The sequence below is a fragment of the Cryptomeria japonica genome, chromosome 2 (genome assembly GCF_030272615.1).
Source record: "Cryptomeria japonica chromosome 2, Sugi_1.0, whole genome shotgun sequence".
NCBI classification, from domain to species: domain Eukaryota; kingdom Viridiplantae; phylum Streptophyta; class Pinopsida; order Cupressales; family Cupressaceae; genus Cryptomeria; species Cryptomeria japonica.
Window position 1 is genome coordinate 415120323 of NC_081406.1, and position 22496 is coordinate 415142818.

The window sequence follows — 22496 nt, forward strand, 5'->3', positions numbered from 1 at the left end:
TTGAATAAGATATCAGGTTTGGGAAAAAGGCAATGGACCTTTAATATACTAGTAGGCAAGGAGATTAAGGGTACCATCACTAGTTTGGGAAACTTAAGAGATAAAAAAGTTTGGGGGTACTTTAAATCATTTCATAAATCCATGAAGTCAAGGGAAAGAATTCCTAAGCACATAGTTGATAAATACTCAACTAAAATTTGTTTCATGGTGAAAAAGGATGAAACTCTTATAGAAGTTGTAATACCCTGAAGGAGATAGATAGGTGCATTGAGACTTCTAATAGAACAATCTTTAGAAGCAGGCACATGACAGTTAGCCTATGGTTGGTAGAGTCAAAGAAATAATCAGTGAAACCAATGAGGCATGGGTTAAATTCTTTATTGACAACCTTGACTTCTTTACATCACCGGAAGCTAATCCTAAGTCTGACACTTCAGACATCCTGGTTGATGGTAAAGGAAAAGGTGTAGTGGATAGCCCATCCACAATTTTGAAAGATTCCAAGGAATTGAATGCAAAATCTCTGGTAGAAGAAAAAGTACAGAATAAAGAGGAGATACAAGCAAAGAAGGTTGGTGTACATATTGAATAGGTTATAGATGTTGAGGACAATAGTCCTTAAGATCAAAATAAATAGGTAATGGATAAAACAAATGTGGAACTGCCAGTAACAGATATCACACCAAGTGACGAAGCCACCGGTGCAAAATAAGATAATATAGAAGAAAATCAACCAAAAGAGAAAGGTGAAGATAAAAATCTGGAAGAAGAGAATTAAAAGGAAATTGAGATAAGTGTTTCTACACAATCATCAAAGAAAAGGGAAGAGGAATCCGGCAGGGAACCACCAACCAGGTCTACATTTTTGGCAATTACCACTACTAATGCTGAGAAAAAGAGCATAACAAAGATGATTTCAACCAAACTCATGATAATTGCAGCTTAGAAAATGATCAAGCAAGGGACTGAGGAGAAGAAAATAATTGAGCATTCCATTCCAATCTTGCACCAATTAGTCCCAGAATGCCAAATGGATAAGGGATCAAGCCCATCCGGCAAGCTCAAGATGATAACTAGGCATATTTCTAAGGAATTTCAATCACTAGAGTGGATCTCTAACCGACATGCTCTAGACTGGTTTGCTTAGGCCAAGAGGGCCACTTTTAATCAGTTGATTGAATCAAATAAGGCATAGATAGAAGACAAACTAAAAAATGATAAATAATGCTTTGAGGCGATGTACAAATATTTACCAGATATGATGTAATTCAGGTTTACTCATAGTAGGTATAGTCAAAAGCATTAAAGACCTACAAAATACAATTGCAGGCATTGTAAATAACTTTGATGGAGTAAATTCTTTAACCACATTTGTAGATAGTCAAATTTTGTTATTAGAATTCTAGATTTCAGCTCTTGAAAGAGACAGAGATAAAATAATTCAGAAAGCTAAGGAGCTCAGAGGGTTAGTGAGTCCCCAGTTGGACACATTGTGTGTACATAAGGAGTGTATAGAGATTTTGGGAAATCCCACACCGACAGAACTCAAGGAGCAAGAATCTCATGCATATGCCCTAAATGGACTTGTGTCAATTTCAGGGACATTCAAATCCATTGGGATACATACTTGGAGTTTTTGAAGAATGCTTACCCAAAGATCTTCAAGCTCATTCAACTCCAGTAAGTATATTTTGGGAGACATTACCCTGTACAAAATTTCATTGATTTATTCATTCTTTGTACTGGTTTTTGGCATTGATGCCAAAGGGGGAGTGTTGTATGTCAAAAACAAAAGGTGGTGAAATATGTATGGATCAGATAGCATATATAGCTCAAGGGGAGCACTATCACATTTCAAGATCGACAGGGAAGATAGAAACCTTTTTTCACATGAGTGTTACCATCAATGCCAAAGGGGGAGATTGTTGGCAATTGACACTCATTCAGTTTCTTATGTTGTCATTGATGGCAACATTGGCAACATATTTTGGTTCACAAGCACCGACAGACTCTTTACCGGCATAAAGGATTTCATGGTAACCGGCAAACTAGGTACCGATAAGGGAAGCCGACATCACTTGGAGATCCGACAAAGGATAGTATACCGACAAAGCATTTTATAATTCATATGTATTTGTAATAAGCCAACATGTATTATCATTTTGTATGTAAGCTGACATATGGCATAAATGTTTGTAAGGGTATATAAGTCAGTCTATTAGGTCATTTAAGAAATAACATTGGAGACAAGATCTAACATGTGGATTTTTTGTATGCAAAAGAAATATTCTACAATAATCTGTAGATGATTTCTAATGTGTATGTTATTCTGGCAAGGGTTTAGGGTTTAAGAACCAGAATAGTCAAAGCCTTAACTAGAACTCAATCAAGCATAACAGATACATGATATGAGATCAGTTTTGTTGTTTTGTATTAGAAAGTGATTTTAGTCAGTGAGACTCTTTGTGATGAGAAGTGTTCTCTAGGTAGTGTGCCTTCCTACATGTGCATGCTCGTATTATATGCAATATCTCTTCATATGGTCAGTGAACTGATATTGTGGGTCACAAATCCCACCGTGGTTTTTCCTCATTGAGGTTTTACACATATAAACTCTTTGTGTTATGGTGTTCATTTATGTGCTTGCATTATTTGTTTCAGTTATATGTATTTATGTTTACTAGTTGATGAATGAATGTTTTGATAAGGCTAAAATATTATATTTTGATAGAACACTGATTAACCTCCCCCTTCTCAGTCTTCTTGGATTCCAGCATCTTCTTATGTTGGCCTTCTTAGATATATTTGGTCTTCTTTATGTTTAGCCATACATATCTGGCTATCCATCTTAATTTCATCCTCGTGATCTAGAAAATACCTACTGATCAATATGCATATTATACTTTCTTCTATCTACATCATTTTCCAGTCCACCATCTTCTGAAGAAGAATAGTCCATACTTATCCCATGTGGTCCAAATGACAACATATTTACCATATGATCACCTATTTCTTGGTCATAAGTTATTTCCTCCTCCATTGATTTTTCTATCACACAGAAGTCGGGTTCATGAGGTAGATTGCATGCCATGCACCAAGGATAATTTTCTACCATATTTTCTCCATGCTTCTTTAATGGGTTAGGAGTTTCCTTGTTTGCATTTTGTTTCTCTTCAATAGGTTTACCATCTTTCCAATTAGTCCTATAAGGCATATCATGTAATCTAGGTTTTTGAAAATTGGGCTTGTCATATGTTGCAATCTTATCACCTCTTGCCACTTTGTTAGATAGATCCTTTACAACATTCCAAAATTTCTTCAACTTATCTTCTTCTTTTGTTTGCTTATTCTGATTGTTTTTGGGGTTCTACAATATTCTAACTCCTCTTTTTCCCATTTTCTTGAAGCTTTTATAATATTTTCTATTCTCAAGGCCCACCTACATGCTTCATTCAGGTCATTTGGATTTTTCAATCTTAATTCATACCCCATTTTTGGGTCAAATGCATTGATATAAAATTCTATCCTCATATGATCAGTAAGTCTTAAATCTTAGATTAAATTGTGAGACTAATTCATTGAGATATTTTTTAATATTGGTGATTTCATGCAAGGGAATTTTTGGGTTAGAGTGATCACCATATTGTTCTTTAAAAATTCTCCTGAATTCATTACATGAACTAATTGTTGCATTATGGAGATTATTAAACCAATCTCATGCATCCTCAACCAGTGATTGCATGAACAACTTCATATATACATCTTCATACTGCACATCAAAATTGTCCATAACTGTTTCAAAATCCCTAATGTGATCCTTGGCTAAGATAGCATGGCTTCCTGAGAACTTAGGTACAACATTTCTTACTTCATTATCAATTGGATTTGGATACCCAAGATTCTAGAAAAATCCAATTGTCTAAACCTAGTTATATTCATAGGTCTCCTTGCAAATAGATTTTGTCTTTGGTTTGTTGGTACTGTGCTTGATAATTTTGAATTTGAGGATGTAAGAATTTGTCAAATATAGCTAAGATCTAGAGAACAATGAATAAAACTAGATAGAGAGACAAAATATTTGATGAGAATAAACTGTATTCTAATCAGGATGCAAATACTAATTAGCTTGATCATTACATACAATGTAAATGAGCCTTCTTATAAAGGCAATGCCATATGGATATGTGAGTACACGAACATGACATGTAGCTCAATGAGATACAAGGGTAGGTATGGGTTCACATAGGAGGAGATAAAAGAAAAAGTTCAAGAACATGTTCACATGTGAGAATACCCAAGTTCAAGTACCCAAAACTCTCCTTGATATCTGAAGCAACACAAGATGTGTGATTAACATATGAAGACTCATCTTCATCAATAGGAACAAAATAGGAAAAGGAATACAACCATGATGCATGATCCACCACCCCTATAGAAATAATAGCTCTAGTCTCCAAGTCTCTAATGATAACTAAATCAAGTGTGACCTCCATAGTTTTCCTTATTGCCTCATGAGTGATTTGATAGATGGAAATAAGACTGTTTGTCAAATGGGGTACATACAACATATCATTGAAGGAGTTATCCCCAATGGAAATATATCCTTTCCCAATCACATTCATATATGTATGACTGCCCATCAAAATCGGTAGCATGTGGCAAGGCTCAAATGAAGAGAACACAGACTACGAAGATGCCATATGATGAGAAGCCCCTAAATCTAGAAGCCATCTCCTTGAATCATGACTTGTAGTAGCATAAAGAGCTTGTCCCTTTCCTTTTGACTATGAGGAAGGGGAAGGAGATGAATCCTTCTTCTTGTAAGTAGATGGTAAATCAATATTGTTATTCTTGAGGATGTTGATCAATTCATCAATTTTCTTAGTGTGGCAATGATGCTCATCATGACCACTTTTCTTGCAATATGAACAAGAAATATTGTCCTTATATGTTTTCCTCTTAAGTGAGGATGTAGAATCCTTTTGTTGTGGAGAGGAAGATTGTTCTCTATCTTGTTGTTCCTTAGGCTTGAACTACTTTTTCTTCTTGTTGGAATCCTTTCCATGATTCTCTTGATTAACCACCAAAGCCATGGACTTTGAAGACTTGAGAATCCCCATGCTCATCAACTTAGATTTCTCTAACATCAACAATTTTAGGAAGGCATCAAATGTGGCCATAGTGAATGAACTAGCCACTTTTAAGTGATGAGTTTAGAAGCTAGAAATAAATGTTGCATATTCAAATGGAAGCTTTCCCAATAGGTTGTATACCAACTGTGCATCCTTCTTATCAATGCAACAATCCTTCAGTTGTGCTCTAAGCTCATTTGCCTTGGTAACATAATCTTGGATTGTATGAAAGTTCTTGGGATCCAACATGGTGAGATCATTATCAAGTTGATAGCCTCTAATCCCATCAATTTATTCATACAATTTTCCCAGACATCCCATGCATCCTTAACTGTTTTAAACTTGTCAATGTGAAAGATGAGATCCTTTGATATATACTTCCTCAATGTCCCTATTTTCATAACCTTTTTAATGAGACATTCCATGTGAGCATTGGGATCATTTTTTAGGATCGGTTGATTATAGTTCTATCAATATAATGAGTTAATCCTTTTTTCATTAGCTTACTCCATACATCAATTTTCCATGAAGCATAGTTATGTGGAGTTAAAAGTGGAAATTTAGGAGAACCCATAGCAACAAAATGAAAGAGCACTAAGAAAATAGAGACACAATCACACAAGACACCCCCCCCCCCCCCAAAAAAAAATAAAAATGATGATTCGGCACTTTATACTTGGTGCGATTACAATGGGCCACTTGCAAAGAAGGGCAAAGTGGACTTCTAATTTCAACTTTACAACTACCTTAAATAGGCTATAAGAGAATCCAACAAATACTCCAAGAGATCTAATCTAATATCAAAGAAAAATACAAGTACCAAATATTGAAAGTACAATTTCTATTCAAAATGGTGAAAATATGATAGCACCACATGAAAGTAGATGAAAAATCATGCACTTTCAAAAAAAACAACACCTAAAAAGTGTTGGCATATGGACACTCCAATGAGACATTGTGTGTGATTGAAGGTTTTGTCATTGATGGCAACCTTGCAATCCTATGGCACCGGCAAGACATCATACCAGCAATGCATTATTCAAGCAAGACAATGCACCGACATCAACAAGATCACTCTACACCGGCGCTGGCACTGGCAGAGAAGAAAAGATGTATACCGGCACAGAGGCCGACAAATTTTTTTGATATGTAATATTTTGTTTATTATTGTAAGCCAACTTGGCAAATTGTAAAATGACTCTTGTATATATAGAAGATCATTGTAGACAATTAAAAAGGTAAGTAAGCAAGCATGAAGAAAATTATTAGGCAGACCTAATGTGTGAATTATAGGTCAAGGGTATATGTAAAGAACAGGGCAAGAACCGGTACTGAATCTGGCATTGGAGGTGCTATTATAAAGCAGTATAGATCATTGGATTAGTATAATCCTCATTGTAAGTCAGTGTGACTTCTCACTGAGCAGTGTGCTCTAGGCAATTGGCCTTCCTGCATGTGCAGGCCCCTATTGTAAGTAATATTCTCTTATTGGCCAGTAAGTGAATATTGTGGGTCACAAATCCCACAGAGGTTTTTCCCACACTGGGTTTCCTCGTTAAACATCTTGTGTTATGGTGTTCTTTTCATGTGGATGTTTTTTATTCTGTTTATTACATTAATTCTTGCATACCAGTACACTGCTACTTTATGTTCTATATGTTTTAACTTAAGAAAATTTGACTATCGGTCAGATACTGATTCACCCCCCCCCCCCCTCTCAGTATCTATGGGAACCCTAACAAAAAGGAGGTCGTATGAGCCTAAACGAAGCCTCTGAAGTTGCAAAATTGAGGATTGGATAGGTACAGTTGTGAAAAAATGGAAATTGTGAAAAATTTGTCCATCAAAATCAAAAAAATCCACCACCACCGCAAGGAACACAAAAAATTATCCTAAATAAAAAAAAAATTGCACCAAAAAGGAGCTAAAATGAGAAAGTTATGGGCCTCCAAAGTTGGCCTGCAAAACCAAAAAACTCATTGGATAGGGGGTCAAAAAAATTTCAAAAAAGTGTTGATGTAGTGCTGATGTCAAAAAATGATAGGCTCAAATTTGATGCCTGTTTTCCTATCAAATGAACTTCATCTCCATCCCTACGTGGATAGTCCGTACAATACGGATGATCATGTAACACAATTTGGTTGGTTCTATATAGTGACGTGTCAGTACAAAAATCTACATGGAAGTGCTAACTGGGAGATGTCGTACGATGACTATGTGTATGAATATCAAATGTAATTGTTGACTGTGTAATGATGTGGTTGTACAGAAATGGCTGACGTGTCAGAATAGCTGATGTGGCCGAATTCGAAAATGCCACATGTCTGGTGATTTGCCATTGACTAGGTAGCATATGGGTTGCATGAGTGAGTAAGTTGGCGCCATGTGTTCTATCAATTTCCCACGTGGAGAATTTTTATCACATCGCGTGGCCCATGGGGTTGACGGGGGCTAATGAAGTGGTGCCACGTGGCGCTAACAAGGGGCCGCATGGCTTGCCGAATGTAGGCAACAACTAATAGAAAGACACCACTTGGTGCAACTGGCATTGACAATGCTGGAAAAGCAGGGCAAACTGATGGGAAGATTAGAGTGGTCGGCGGTGTTGATAGGTGCCAGAGAAGATAGGCGGAAAGAGCGATGGAGATGAGGCCACCAATGGAGGCGGAGGCAGGAGCCAACAAGAGGGTGATGGCACTGGGAAGCAGGTAATGCAACCGACCGAAAGGAAGTAGTGGGTGGCAGGGATAGAGGCATAGGAATATCTGAAGCGGGGGTTGGAAAACTAGTATGGTCCCTACAAAAAATGATTATGTGGTATGGTACAATTGGGGTAGGGGAAAAGCAACCCCCCCCCCCCCCCAACAATAAAATATTTTGATTTTAAAATTAAAACTTTTATAATGATCTATTAAAAACTGCAAAAAAATTTAAAAAAGAAATTAAAAGATATTTTTCACAAAAAAAAATTATTTTATTTTTTTGAAAACCTTATCCGGCTTAGCCAAATTGGCTAAAAAAATTATCCAAAGCCTCAAAATCAATTTTCACCAAATATAGGTGAATTTATACTCAAAATTCATGCAAATGGCCTCTTGAACTCAATCGTGAGGTTGAAATCACCATAGGACACCCCCCAAATGTGTCGCTCCCCAAAATTCAAAAATTGAATGCTCCAAAAGCTCTCCAAAAAAAATATTCAATGAAGCCCCAATGACTCTGATACCATGTAAGAATTTGTCAAATACAGCCAAGATCTAGAGAACAATGAATAGCACAAGATAGAGACAAAATATTTGATGAGAATAAACTATATTCTAATCAAGATACAAATACTGATCAGCTGGATAATTACATACAATGTAGATGAGCCTGCTTATAAAGGCAAGACCATATGGATATGTGAGAACACGAACATGACATGTGGCTCAATGAGATATAAGGGTGGGTAGGGGTAGTAATAAAATATTCCACAAGAGGTGGATCACCCACCGAAGGTGGAATGTAACAATAAGATAAGACCACAAAAGGTGGGATTTCTCCTACATACATCATCCCTATGTGCACACTTCCCTAAGTGTCTCATATCCAAACTACTATGAAATGCATTACCCTAAATCAACTTAAGTAAAGTGTAATTATGAGATAGAATTTACACCAATAGAGGACCCTGCTAGTACTGTTGATTTTGTAGGTTTGCAAAATTTGGTACACCTTCTTTGTACTGTTGAAAATTTTGTAAGTTCTAATTTAGACCAGCATCGTTGTATTAAGGAATTTGATATCCATACTAGTTGTAACCATAATTGAAATGACCCACTAACTCTAGGTGGGATGAAAGTGCCAACAAATGTTTGTGGAACATTTACTTGAGTAGTCCTTGATACTGAAGTTTTCTGAATATTAGAGATGGGTGGATTGGTAGTAGATGTATTTATGTGAGATGAAGTGTGAATAATCATGGTTGTTTGTAAAATAGGCATAACACTTGTCATGGGCATGCTTTGTTTTATTTGGGTAGACGCATGGGAAACACACTATTCGGTCATGCTGGCAACTTCTTGAGTGATCATCTCTCTTTTTTGGATTAGCATTAATCTTCTCCTTTCCTGCTCAAGAATATCAATTTCAACTTGTTGGTCCTTTTCCAAAGATCCTTATGTCTAGCTACTTGATAAAGATGACCTGTTGCTAGTATTTCTATGTGATGAGAATCCTGGGGGAGTACTAAAAGGCCCATGGTGTATCAAATTCCTTTGTGCATGATTACACACCATTGAATCATATTGGCTTAGGATATTTCTTTCTGCTCCTATATGGAAATTTTCTTCATTCTTAAGTGGATTTATATATTGAATGAAATATCCTCCATTATTTTCCTTTTGAAGATTCATTTCAACCTGATTTGTTTTTTTTTGTCTTTTTTTTTCTTTCTTTTGTTATTTCTTTTTGTTCACAATTCTATGTCATTAACTTGTTGGTCTTTGTGTAATGGCCTCTGACCAAAAATTCAAAGTTTAAACTGATACTTGACTTATATATTCACAATTAAAAATTTTAGAGTCGCCACCTCTTGAGAAAGGAATTAAATTTCTTTGCTCTGAGTCCTTTCCCCCTGCAAGATCACTTTTGTTAATACCCTTTGACTCGCTTAATGATGTTTTTTTGTGTTTATTCCCTAGCAGAGTCGCTAATCTGTTGGTTCCCAAATCAACAGATAGGAAAACCCTAAGAGTGTGCTAGGTTCTATGATCAGGTTTACCAACTAACTCGTCCAACAAACAAGATTCTCCTAATGGGAGATATCTTCTACTCTTCAGGCTCTACAAAACCTTGGCAGGTGTACCTTGAATATAGCAGATTTGCAACTTTGTTGGAATTTATTTTTGAATTCACTTAGTATAGATGAAATACTCAAAGTGAATCCTTGATGCCTCTCTACTTCCTACTTCTATTTTATCTTCTTAAATAAACAAAGAAAAAATAATTAAACTTCCAAATGACTTTTTTTTTTAATATAATAGTGATTAGTGCCTCTTCCAGGGTTGCAAAGTTATTCAATCTAGTTTCTTATTATTATTCAAGTTACTTAGAATTGAAGTGTTTATATCTTTTATAAACATGCAAGAATATGATATTGAATGATTCTACTTGTTAATCCAATTTTATTTTTTTTCAATAAAAGTGGATTATTCCACTAAACTTTTTTATTAATATTTTGTTTTTGTATTTTTTACACAGGATTCAAAGAGCATACCAGAGGAAAGAACCTTGGAAAGAAAACCTCTGGTCACAACTCATAAAATAAACCTATAGTATCTAGCAGATCAATTTATACACCCCGTGCAAAACCACATACAAAATACGGTCACAACACATTTAATATCAGTTTTACATGGAGCCCATATAATTTTCAAATGTAGACTCCACAGTTTCTTTCAATGGAAGAAGACAAAATTTTCCAAAGCCCTGTGCCAAATCCCATGAGCCAAAAACCTTCCTGCCAAAAAAGAAAGTATCAAAAAACCTTTGGAAAAACACTATTGTATCAAATACCATGAGCTCGAACACTCCTCTAGACAACGAACATGAATATTTGAAATGAAAGGGGAAAGCGGGAATAATTATCATCATAAAATTTTACATCAACATTACTCAAGAAAATGACATAATTATTGTTGCAAACCTTCCCATACCCTAGAAGGAATTTCCTCAAAACCCACCTCTCGCTGATTAGCATTGCTATCAATGGCTAAATTTGCCAAATAATCTACAATCTTATTAACTTCTCTGTAACAATGGGATAACAAGAAAGATTCAAACAATTCTAATTTTTGTAAAATTAGATCAAGTATATACTGCAAATTCCAACAATTTGATTTATTTTTTATAACACATTGAATAATCATCATAGAATCACCTTCAATTATTAATTCCTTAATTCCCAAAGAGATTTCCATATCCAATCCAAAAGACAAAGCATGAAATTCCGCATAATTGTTAGTTTTAAAACCAATAGCATGACACTTAACTCGAATAAAATTTGCATTGTGATCATAAATTACCATGCCTAACCCAGCTGGCCTAGGGTTACCACGAGAGGCCCCATCAAAATTCAATTTAAAGTGCCCCTGCGGAGGAGGTTTCCATCTAGCAGAGCATCTCTTACCTATTGCATCATTCCTTTTTAAAATTGAACCATGAGAGGGTAAAATCGACAACATCTTCCAAGCTCTAGTAACTCTACTATCCCAATGAGAAAAAGAAGTAAGATTGTCCAAATTCTTATAAATAAATGACAAAGCAACCTCAGAGATTGAAGACTCAATTTTTAATAGATACTCAAACACAGGAGAACTTGTTTTTTTAAATATCCTATTGTTTCTCTCTAGCCAAATATTCCAAATCACAATAGATGGAGATATGATCCAAAGGCATGCATAAAAAGATGAGGCAAACATAAAGGGCCAAGATCTAAAATGGGAAATGAGATCCTTACCAATAACAAATGATATATTTAACTTCTAAAACAACCACTACCAACATTCATAAGCATAATCACAATGTAGGAACAAGTGTGAAGAAGATTCCAAATTTTTGTTACAAAGGACACAAGGGAAAACAACAGTAATACCAAGCCTATCAAGTCTCATACCTGTAAGGACTCTATCCTAAACTACCAACCAAGCAAAAGCTCCAGCTTTAGGAAGACAAGCCGAATGCCAAAACAACTTATAAGGCCAGGATGATAAATCTTTAGCAACCATAAGAGAGTTGTAACTATCTTTAACAGTGTACTTACTAGAAATATTCTTTATCCAAATAAGCTCATCCTCAAAATCAAAAAGAAATACAATTCCATCCCCCAAAATCTTCTCAAAATCTAATTTCATACTTTGATCAACATCTAAGAAATCAATCGACTTCCATCTAGCTAGCTTAAGGGGTCCACTATTCACAATTTCAAAATAATCTGCTACAAAAATACCCCAAAGGGAGGAAAGAATAGTGATCAGAGGAGACCAATTCCTAATATTCACCAAAAGTGTGTATCCATTCCATACTTCATCCCAAAATCTGACCTTTCTACCATTGTGAACAATCCATGAGAGATGAGGCAAAATAACTGATCTACATTTACAAAGGAAATTCCAAATGGCAGAACCCGAAGGCAAATTTGAGACTTTAAAAATGTACTCTCTCGGTCCATTATTTAAATATTTGGCAAACATAACCTGTGCCCATAAGGATCTAGGCTTGTCATATAAATTCTAAACCAACTTAGCGCCTAAGGCTAAATTCTGATTCTCTAGACTCTGAATTCCTGTTCCCCCAAGTTCTTTAGGCAAACATACCTTATCCCATGCAACTAAAGGGAATTTTTTCTTGCCATCTTTATTATTGTTCCAAAGAAAATCTCTAAGGGTATCTTGTAAACTAACAATAACTGCTTTTGGAGACTTCAAAATAGACATGAGATATATGGGAACAGCATTCAAAACAGACTTGATGAGAACAATTTTACTCTCCAAAGTTAACCATCTATGGTTCCATGAGAGAATTCTTTTAGAAATGACCGAAATAATCTTATCCCAAAAACCAATCTTATCCTGTTTAACAAAGAAAGGAATCCCAAGGTAAGTACATGGAAGATTTCCAGTCTCAAATCCCCAAAAGGATTGCAACCTATACTAAACTAGTTGTGATGTATTAAGGAAGAAAATCTTTGATTTATCACCATTCACTTTCTGACTAGAAAACGATGCATAATTTTGTATTATTCCTTTAATCACTTTTGCCTCAACTAACGAAGCATGTCCAAATAACAGAGGATCATCTACAAAGAGACAATGAGAAATACTTTGGGGAATATTATGAATCCTTATACCTTTCCAACCCCCACTTTAGTAGCCCTAATAGCCCAACTAAAGGTTTCAGCTAGGAGAATAAACAAAAAGGGAGAAAGGGGATCTCCTTGTCTCAAACCCTTGGTGGAAGAGAAAAAACCACAAGGAGAACCATTAATTAAAACTAAGAATCTTGCAAAAGAAATACATGCACAAATCCATTTGACCCAGGCTTTGGAAAAACCTAACTTCTCAAGAACAACACATAAAGCCCCCCACTCTACTCTATCATAAGCCTTCATCATGTCTAGTTTAAGTATCATGGCCGGTGTTCTTTGGGTGGAAATAGAATGAAGCACCTCATGTGCTACAATTGCACCCTCTGTCGTCTCCCTTCCAGGAACAAAACCACCTTGCTCCAATGAAATGATCCTAGGTAGAATTTTTGCCAACCTAAGGGAAATTGCCTTCGTAAATATCTTATACAAAGTGTTACATAAAGCAATGGGGCGGAAGTCAGAAAAAGTCTTAGTATCCTATTTTTTAGGAATAATTGCAATCATTGTAGTATTAAGTTCTTTTAAAATAGACCTATTTCTCCTAGCTTCCTCGAGAGCCAATAAAACATCATTTCCCACAAAATCCCAACATTTTTGAAAAAATAAAGAAGTAAAACCATCTGGTCCCAGAGATTTATCCAGATTCATGGCAAAGATAGCACTCTTAACTTCTTCTAAGGAAAAGGGAGACATTAACATCTTATTGTCTTCCAAAGATACTAAAGGAGGAATATTAGATATAATATCATTACTGAGATTTCCATTTTCTGAAGATAATAATGACTTAAAAACCTAACTGCCTCTGAAGCAATATCCTCTGGCTCTATCAATAAATTCCCATTCTGACACAGAATACAAGATATCCTATTCTTATATCTTTTAATCTTAGTTGAAGAATGAAAAAATTTTGTGTTCTTATCACCATCTGAAAGCCATAACTCTCTAGATTTTTGTCTCCAATAGATTTCCTCTCTAGCTAACACCTCCTCAAGCTGTAAGTTTAGTGACTTCAATTCATCAAAAACTTGTGGTACCATACCATGTTGAAGCACATGAGTATTAAGACACTCAGTTATATCTTGAATGCTTTGTTTCTCCTGAAAATGTTCTTAAAATGCGAGATATTCCATTCCCTAATATTCAATTTCAAATAACTTAACTTCTTAGAAATCTGAAACATACGGGACCCAAGACAAAAAGGAGCAGAATTCCACCATTTCATAAGTAGAGGCAAAAAGGAGGAATCCCTAAACCACATGGGCTCAAATTTAAATGGAGACTTAAAAGAAGCCCTGTCCTCAATAACTGATAGGGAAATTGGAAAGTGATCAGAACCCGAGACCGGTAGAATAGAGGAAAAGAATTCAAAATCTGAATCAATCCAATTCTCAGATAACAAAAACCGATCTAATCTCTTAGCAATCTGAGAAAAATCCCTTCTCATGTTTGTCCATGTGAAAACCCCATTCTAAGACTTACAATCAAAAAGGCTCATATCAGAAATGAAATCCCCAAAGTCATCCATAATCTTTTTATTAGGGAAAACACCTCCTCTTTTCTCATCTAAATCAATGATAGCATTAAAATCACCCCCAAAGATAATAAAGGAACCATGTCTTAAGGGTGAAGAAATCCTCTTTAATTCACCCCATAACTTACTCTTCCTTTGAATTCCTGATGGAGCATAAATATTAAAAAGCTAGAATTTAACCTTCGAAATCTTGCTTATAACTAAAGTCAACATCTAATTTGTCGCAAATGCCACTAACTGTACCTCAATATTTTAATTATTCCAAAGTAGTGCCAAACCTCCTGAAGCACCACAAGAAGGAGAAGAAAGAAAATTCCACCTTCTCCAAGATGAAAAAACCGAATCAGCAAACTCCTTTGACAACTTTGTTTCTTGCAACATAAATATATCACACTTAAATAAGTCCATCTGGGACTTAATTAAGTGTCTCTTGTTAGGGGCATTTAAGCCCCTAACATTCCAAGAAATAATTCTCATTGTCCTCGAGGGGAGGCCGAAGCTCCCCTCTTCCCATTAGTTGGAGAATTTTTGCTTTCCCCAAAGCAACCTTGCAAATTATGTTTCACAGCCCCTGACCTTGTCACAAGAGGACTAGTCATAGATCTTTTAATCCTCTTTCTTTTTACACTTACAGGAGTTAGGCATGTTTTCTTAGGCCTACCAAGAGAGACTGAATGCCTCCCTTGCCCACTAGCAGGAGAAAGGGACAAATTCTTTTGAATTCCAGCATCAATTTCCATTTGATTCTTAAGATTATCTGGAGGCCTACCTCTCACAAGAGAAACCACTGATGGTGAAAAAAATAGAGTTGTTTGGACAATTGGTAAACTCTTGCATGACTTTGGAGAAGACAGGGTGATTAGATTATCTTCAAAACCCAATTCTGTTGCAGCCAAAACCGCAAAAGGATTAGTGGATTCTGAAATTGGAAGGTTCAATTTTATACCCCCCAAATCATTCTCAATTGAACAAACAACTCTATCAGTAATAGCCTCATCTATCTGATGTGCATGATTGTTAAAAATATCATTTACTTGCTGAGCCAGATTCTCATCTGGCATAATAGCTAGGACAACCTCTAACAGATTACTATTCCCTAAGGAAGATTCATTAGCCATATTAATTTCAACATTTAGAGGGGAATTATTAGACACCAAATTCTTAATTTCTTGAACTAAAGAAGCATCATTAGGAAGACCTATGGTAGGTACCTGTTTAATAGTTTCCATATCAATCACTACATTTTTATCTAAATTCACATTCTTTGAAGAATCAAAAACCTCTTTATGAGTGCATGAAGGCAAATTGTCATCCTTACCTTTTATGTGATTATTTGGTATCTTAGGGAAATCTATTGTCAATGAATGATCTACTTCATTTATCAAGGGATTACCATCCATCACTATACCCCCGTTATTAGAAAATGTCTTCAGAAAAGATGAAAGTGAGACCGAACCCGAAGTGTGATCATTTGGTTTCCTAGAACTACGACACAATGGATTATTTTCAAGATTAATGTGACCTATTTCTACCAATTTATGCGAAGAGACATTTCCACATCCTTCAACTGAAGGTCCCTCTGACAAACTATCTTTATTAAGGGATTTAGGGACAGAGCCAACAACCTGCTGGTTTTTCTTAAAATCCATAAGTAACAGAGCATCCAACAGTAAAGGAGACTTAAGAAGCTCTGTATCTAATTTCTCAATTGACTGGCACCAAATACCATCACAAGACTTGATATTACAAGTATGGGGGCAAACATTATTAGGGTTAATAAGAACACAAATTTTTACCAGAACCTCCCCCTCCACAAAGTCCATTTTAGATGTTAAAAAAGTTCCAGTAGTATTTCCAATTTTCTCAAGAACATCCAGATCCATAAATTCAAAAGGAATTTTTGGTAAACCAAACCAGAAAGGAATAAGTTTTGAACTAGACCAAGCAGGAACAAAAAAAGGTTTCCAAGCTGCAACTAAAATTAAATGTTTTCCAAACCAATGATGCGAAGTTCTTAATACCTCATCTCTAAAAGAAGGAGAATCAAAGACAATAATAAAAGCATTCGCAGACAATAATTGAAAATAATGCATATCCCCCCATCTTTTCTACAATTTATGATAAAGCTTTAACAAACTAATTTGATCACCCCAAATTTCCCCAGAAATAGCATTTGAATGCAAGCAATTTGCTTTCTGATCGACATAGGAACCCAAAATATAAATACAAGGGATAGGAGCCCAAACCTGTGATGAAGAAACCCCCATCAGAATAGGAACAGTAGGTATCTTACTTACCTTTTCCAGACTAGCTTCCTTGAGGTTTTCATTTACCTTATTTCCCACCTACTATGAAGAAACAGAAACCCTAGCCACAGTCTCCTTATTTGCCAAGCCAATGACCCTAGCAAACGTTCACTGATTTCTCAGATCCAAAGACCATTTCCCCGAAAAACCCTTCAATTGCTTCTCAAAATTCCCTTGATTCTCACTATTATTAAAACGCCCTCGAGTGAATCTCCTTCCATTGTTATTCTGCCTCCATGCCACACTGTGTCTGTTCCGAAAGAAGCCTTGAAAGTATTTTGAAGCTGGCCGAAAAACCTTGTTATTTCTGCTCTAGTTTACCTGTATCGCCATGTCCTTCCATTTGCCATTCGTGTAGACCCACTGCAGAACATGAGGCGGGTCTTCCCAACCCACATCCGCCCATGAACCCAAATGCCTTCTATCGGCCATGACTGTATTCATTTACTAAAATTTGTAACCCTAAAAATCTGTTATTGTTGCAGCAAACCCTCGCTGTCAAATATCCACTTCGTTGAACTCCTTGGAATAGCCTGGCAGATGGTTCTATTCATTATCCTGTGGCTGAGCTTAAACTATATAGCAGCAAAGACTTTTTTGATTTCACCAATTCTTGTGACACATTACAAGGTGATGACGCTCAGATCTATTGAAATTTTGTTCCGATCTGTTATTATCTGCCTCCAATTTCAATGCATTATTGGTTAAGAGAGGTGATATATATAACCGTTTATAGGATGGGAGTGTACAGAAATGGTGTAAACCTTCTTGTTTCATAGATGTGGAATTGATGTGTCTTCTTTGTTTTCTGTGACTCTTTTGCTAGTTGCTTGATACACAGTGAATTCAACATTAGTCAATCAGCATATATTGCACCACTTACAAGCAAAGAAACCATAGACCATCTTCAAAAATTGCTATCTTAACGTTGGTCTGAACCAAACTTCTGTGATCAACACCATCAGGCTATGTGGGGACCGTATTGGAGCATCCCAGACTCAAAAAGATGAAGCGAAATTGTGGTAGGAGCAGTCACGGATAGATTAGGGGTGTCGCCGGAAGAAGCCCTAATTGTGGCAAAATTTCACAGTTTTCTATTATACCCGAATAAAATTACTCTGTTGATCCGTTGGACATAGTAAAAATGTTCAAGCAACAACGATAATAACAATTATGATCTGATCTGGTCACTGGCTGCCAGATAATATAGATTCCCACAGACTTGATTGGATCAGGGGCTTTATTGATGATGTTCGCTGGAACAATTCCTTCCCATAGTGTTGTTCCCTCAATGTTAAATCAACCAAGTTCAATGGTTTCAACGATCTTTGTCTTCATCGGCGTCACTTGATCCCAATGTTTTTCCGTTGGCGCCCACGATCATTACAATCCATTATTTTTGAAATATTTGAACAAAGTGTCTCTGTATTTTATTTTACTTTATGCATGAATTTTGCATTCACCACTTTAAATCTTTCTTCAAAACTCTCTTTGCTCCATTTATGTAATTACTACTTCTAGCATTAACAATTATTTTTCATTTCTGAATGAAAAATAACGGAGAAGAAAAAATGACTCGTTAATCCAATTACTTCTTCCTAACTGCTACAATTTAATCAAATGGAATTTAATTCTGCTTGACAAAACCCAATCAATCAAATCACACAAAACAGTAAAAGTTGCTTTGATGAATCAGAGTTATCCTTGTTACCTTGATTCAAACATGTAAGGAAGAAAATAAATTGGATACAACCACACAATACTTTAACTTCTATAAACAACAAATAACTGAGCCCTAAAACTTCAAATTTTGGTATTATATTTCACCACTATAATGAGGTACAAAACTTTTTGTAGTATTCTTCTATTCTCCTTATATTTTCTATATTCTATTAGCTATATTCTTTTAAAATAAGTCTTGGTTTCTCCCTTATATACAAAATGGGAAGAAGTAACAAGCTTCAGACCATTATAATGTATCTTTTTATAACTAATTGTATATTAAAAATATTAAGAGAAAGCATCTAAAGTCTTGCTTAAGCAAGTGTGATAATGTGAATGAAATAAAACATGATGTTAAACATAGTTGGTGAATACAAGTAAGCCCGTTGTCATGACAATACGACTAGTAACCTGTGACCAGTGGGTCTGGCAAGGTTCTACTTTTATTTGGGTGGCCTGCACATTCACCAGCTAGCTCTATGTGCTTTTAATCTTCTGCAACCTTAGGGTACATGGTTTCCCATTGATAGATCTCATTAACACTTGGCCATCTATAACTCTCTATAGGAGGCATGTTGATGAGTTTCTTATCCATCATAGCTCTGACCTTAGTGATAAAATTTGAATATCTGATGTCCAAAGTGATGGTTCTATCTAGATACGCATTGAACACTTGAACACTCATGTCCTTTTCTTCTTTCACATGAGATATGATCTTAGGAACCATTGGGCAAAATTCACTTTTCCACACTGAAATTTTTTATATGTTTGTCTTTGTCCTATATGGCTAGTATAATGTTGGAAAGTATGAAAAGAATCTATCTTAATCCCCACCTTTTGTTCTTCTCCTATAAAATACTTAAGCTTCTCAATGATATTTGCTATTGTTTTTTATGCTCCTTTTATTGCTAGGGAAGCAATTGGGTCCCTTTGTGTAACCCTGCATAAAGTGATCAAGGTGTGATGGGTTGGTTGCCATCTCTTTGATAGAGCCTCCAATTTATGATTGTTCTATGTGAATACTTTTGTCATCTTCAAGAGAGACTCATAACTTCTATAAACAACCTCCAATTTTTCAATGACAAGTTTCTCCCTATGGGCCAATATATGTTCAAAAGCACAATACATTTGCCCAGGTATTTTCTATAGAGTCTCTTCATTGGCTGCCTTCAAATCCTAAATTTCCTTTTCATATTTTTCTTCTCCTCTATTGTCTTTGGAGGAGCATGCTTATGTAATACAATGGCCTTATTCTAGTTATCAGACTGTCCCTTGGCTTTTTCTTTCCACATAGCATTTTCAACATATGACTTATCAATTTCATCATGCATCTCCTTTTAATGATGTCCAAATTCAATTAGCCTTTGTTGCATATGTTTTACAACATCTCTTATGAAAATATCTGAGTGCATGGTTAAAGTGGAAGCCTCCAATGGGGAGGTATCTTGTATAGTCTACAATATTGTTTTTCCTTTAGCTTCTTTCACCAAATCTACAAGCTTTGGCTTATTGGTATTCTTGGAACTTACCCATGCAGCTAAAATCTTCGTCTTGGGGTTGTATCCTATAACACTTACCCCTTCATCAGTATCAAAATCCGAAACTACAATTGGGTCTTCCTGTTGTCTCACCTAGTCTAACAAGAACATTGGTTTCAGTAGGCATCTAAAAATGGTTAATGTTTGTGGTGTCATACTTTCACATGTCTGCATGACCTTATTTTAAGGTTTTCACATCTTATTAACATTTCTTCTATGTCATGCACTTGATCTTATCATTTGTCAACATCTTGTCATTCTTCGGCATTTCTTCCCTCTTTGATTGCATTTTTTGGCACTTTCAATTAGGTATTGTCATCTGCGACTTGCAAGATTTGGTTGTGATCAATCTTATCATGTCAATTGGACATCGTCAATCCTAATTGATGTTGGATTCGGGTTTTTGTTCTCAATATTTATCATTTTCAATCATCTTTGATCAACTATCAATCATTTTGGATCCCTTGTCAATTGTCAATCCTTTATCAATTTGTGACCAATTTGTCATTGGTCTTTTGTCATTTGACCTTCATCAAGTCAACCTTTTATCAATCTTAGATCGATTTGTCATCAGTCTCAATCAATCATCATTTCTCATAAATTTTGGATTGATTAGTCATTGATCCTTATCAATTGTCCTTTATCAATTTGATTCCCTTTGTCAATTATTGATCAATTTGTCATTGATCTTTGTCAGTCAATATCACCGTTTAATCATGATTGACCCTATATCAATTGCTTTAGTCTTGTCATGACCTAATTGACATTCTTTCATTTCTAATTTTTCTCCTATGGTGTTATTATTTATTCATTTAATCATATTTGGCATTTCCCTTCTAGGTTAAATAAATTCATTTATCCCAGGTCTCTTTTTTCACAATTAAATATTTCATATAATTGGCTAATTATGTCCTCTTTGTGAATTAATTAATAAATAAATATTAATTAATTAATTTCACCTAATTTCTATTTCCTCATTTCTAATTTACTAATTTCCAAATTCCTCTTTTCCACCTAATTTCCTAATTTTCTAAGCTAATTTTCACCTAGTCAAACCCTCTCTAGTTTCCCCTATTTTTGTGCTTCCTTTGTCATAAGATGGAAGCACGATTCTCTCATTCATCATAAGTGTTGACATAGCAACATGTCATAACACTTGCCTTGGCATCTTGTCCTCACACCTTGCATGGGAAAATGTGTCATAATTATGACATAGAAGGTGTCATATCCTTCTCTTTTCAATTCAATTTTCCCATTTTCGAATCAAATTGCCTCTTTCTCATCTTTCAGGCTAATTTATTCTCTCACCAATTTTTCTATAAATTGGTCTTTTTATCAATCTTTTGGCAGCCACATCTCGAATATCCTCACACTGTCGATTTCGCTATCAATTATCTTTCTTTTTGCTCACTTTTGCACTTGTAGGTGAGATCCACAACATATTTAGAGGAAAAAGAGAAACAATGGAAGTCAATGGAGGCAACATCTGCATTTTGGTTTGCAATTTATTTTGATGTTTGATTTCCATTCCTTTATTGAGTGTGATAGGATCTATTTTCATTGCAATTTAGGGTTTGCAGTTACCTATAGTTTATTGCTTTGATGCTTTCCTATTTTCCTAGTCACAGTTTCAAAGTCATCCCTGACACAATCAACCTATTACTTTTCAAGACAATTTATCTAGCCTCCTCAGGAGTAACATGCACATCATCAAATTTTACCTCTTTAATTTTTTGAGTAAAGATCTCCTCTTGCCCGACTCATCCACACCCATGAGGTTCATTTGCTTTCTTTCCTCAAATTCCTTCATTTTTTATTTTTAGCCAAAAAAATTTGAATTCTGGGGTATGGATGAATTCATCATCATCCAGGAACCTCATAGACATGGATACCCTCTCATCAACAGTGTTAATAGGCTCAACTCATTTTGTTACTTAGGCTTCATAGCCATGTATGTCTTCCTCATACTTTTGTGGGTCAACCTTTGATTTCTCTATTGCTTCATCTCATCTTAGAGCCCTTAATGCACTAGCAACTTCATCTGTGTCACCCTCCCCTTCTGATTCATCATAATGTACTAGGGGGTCTGGATCATTTATCTTTTATTTCTTGGTAGGATGGGAGATAGGAGAAATATCCTCTATAGACTCGTCATCTGACACATCATGTATGACAACCCCTTGGGGTTTCTTTGGTGGAATAGTGGCTTGTTTTGGTGGAGATCCACCACCTATTGATTTACCATATATTCTTTCAAAATTATTAAAACACAATTCAATTCTTGTCAATTCATCTATTTCTTCATTATAAAATCCAAGGAAAGTAGGGTCTTCTTTCTTTCTCTCTTCTTCTATCCTCATT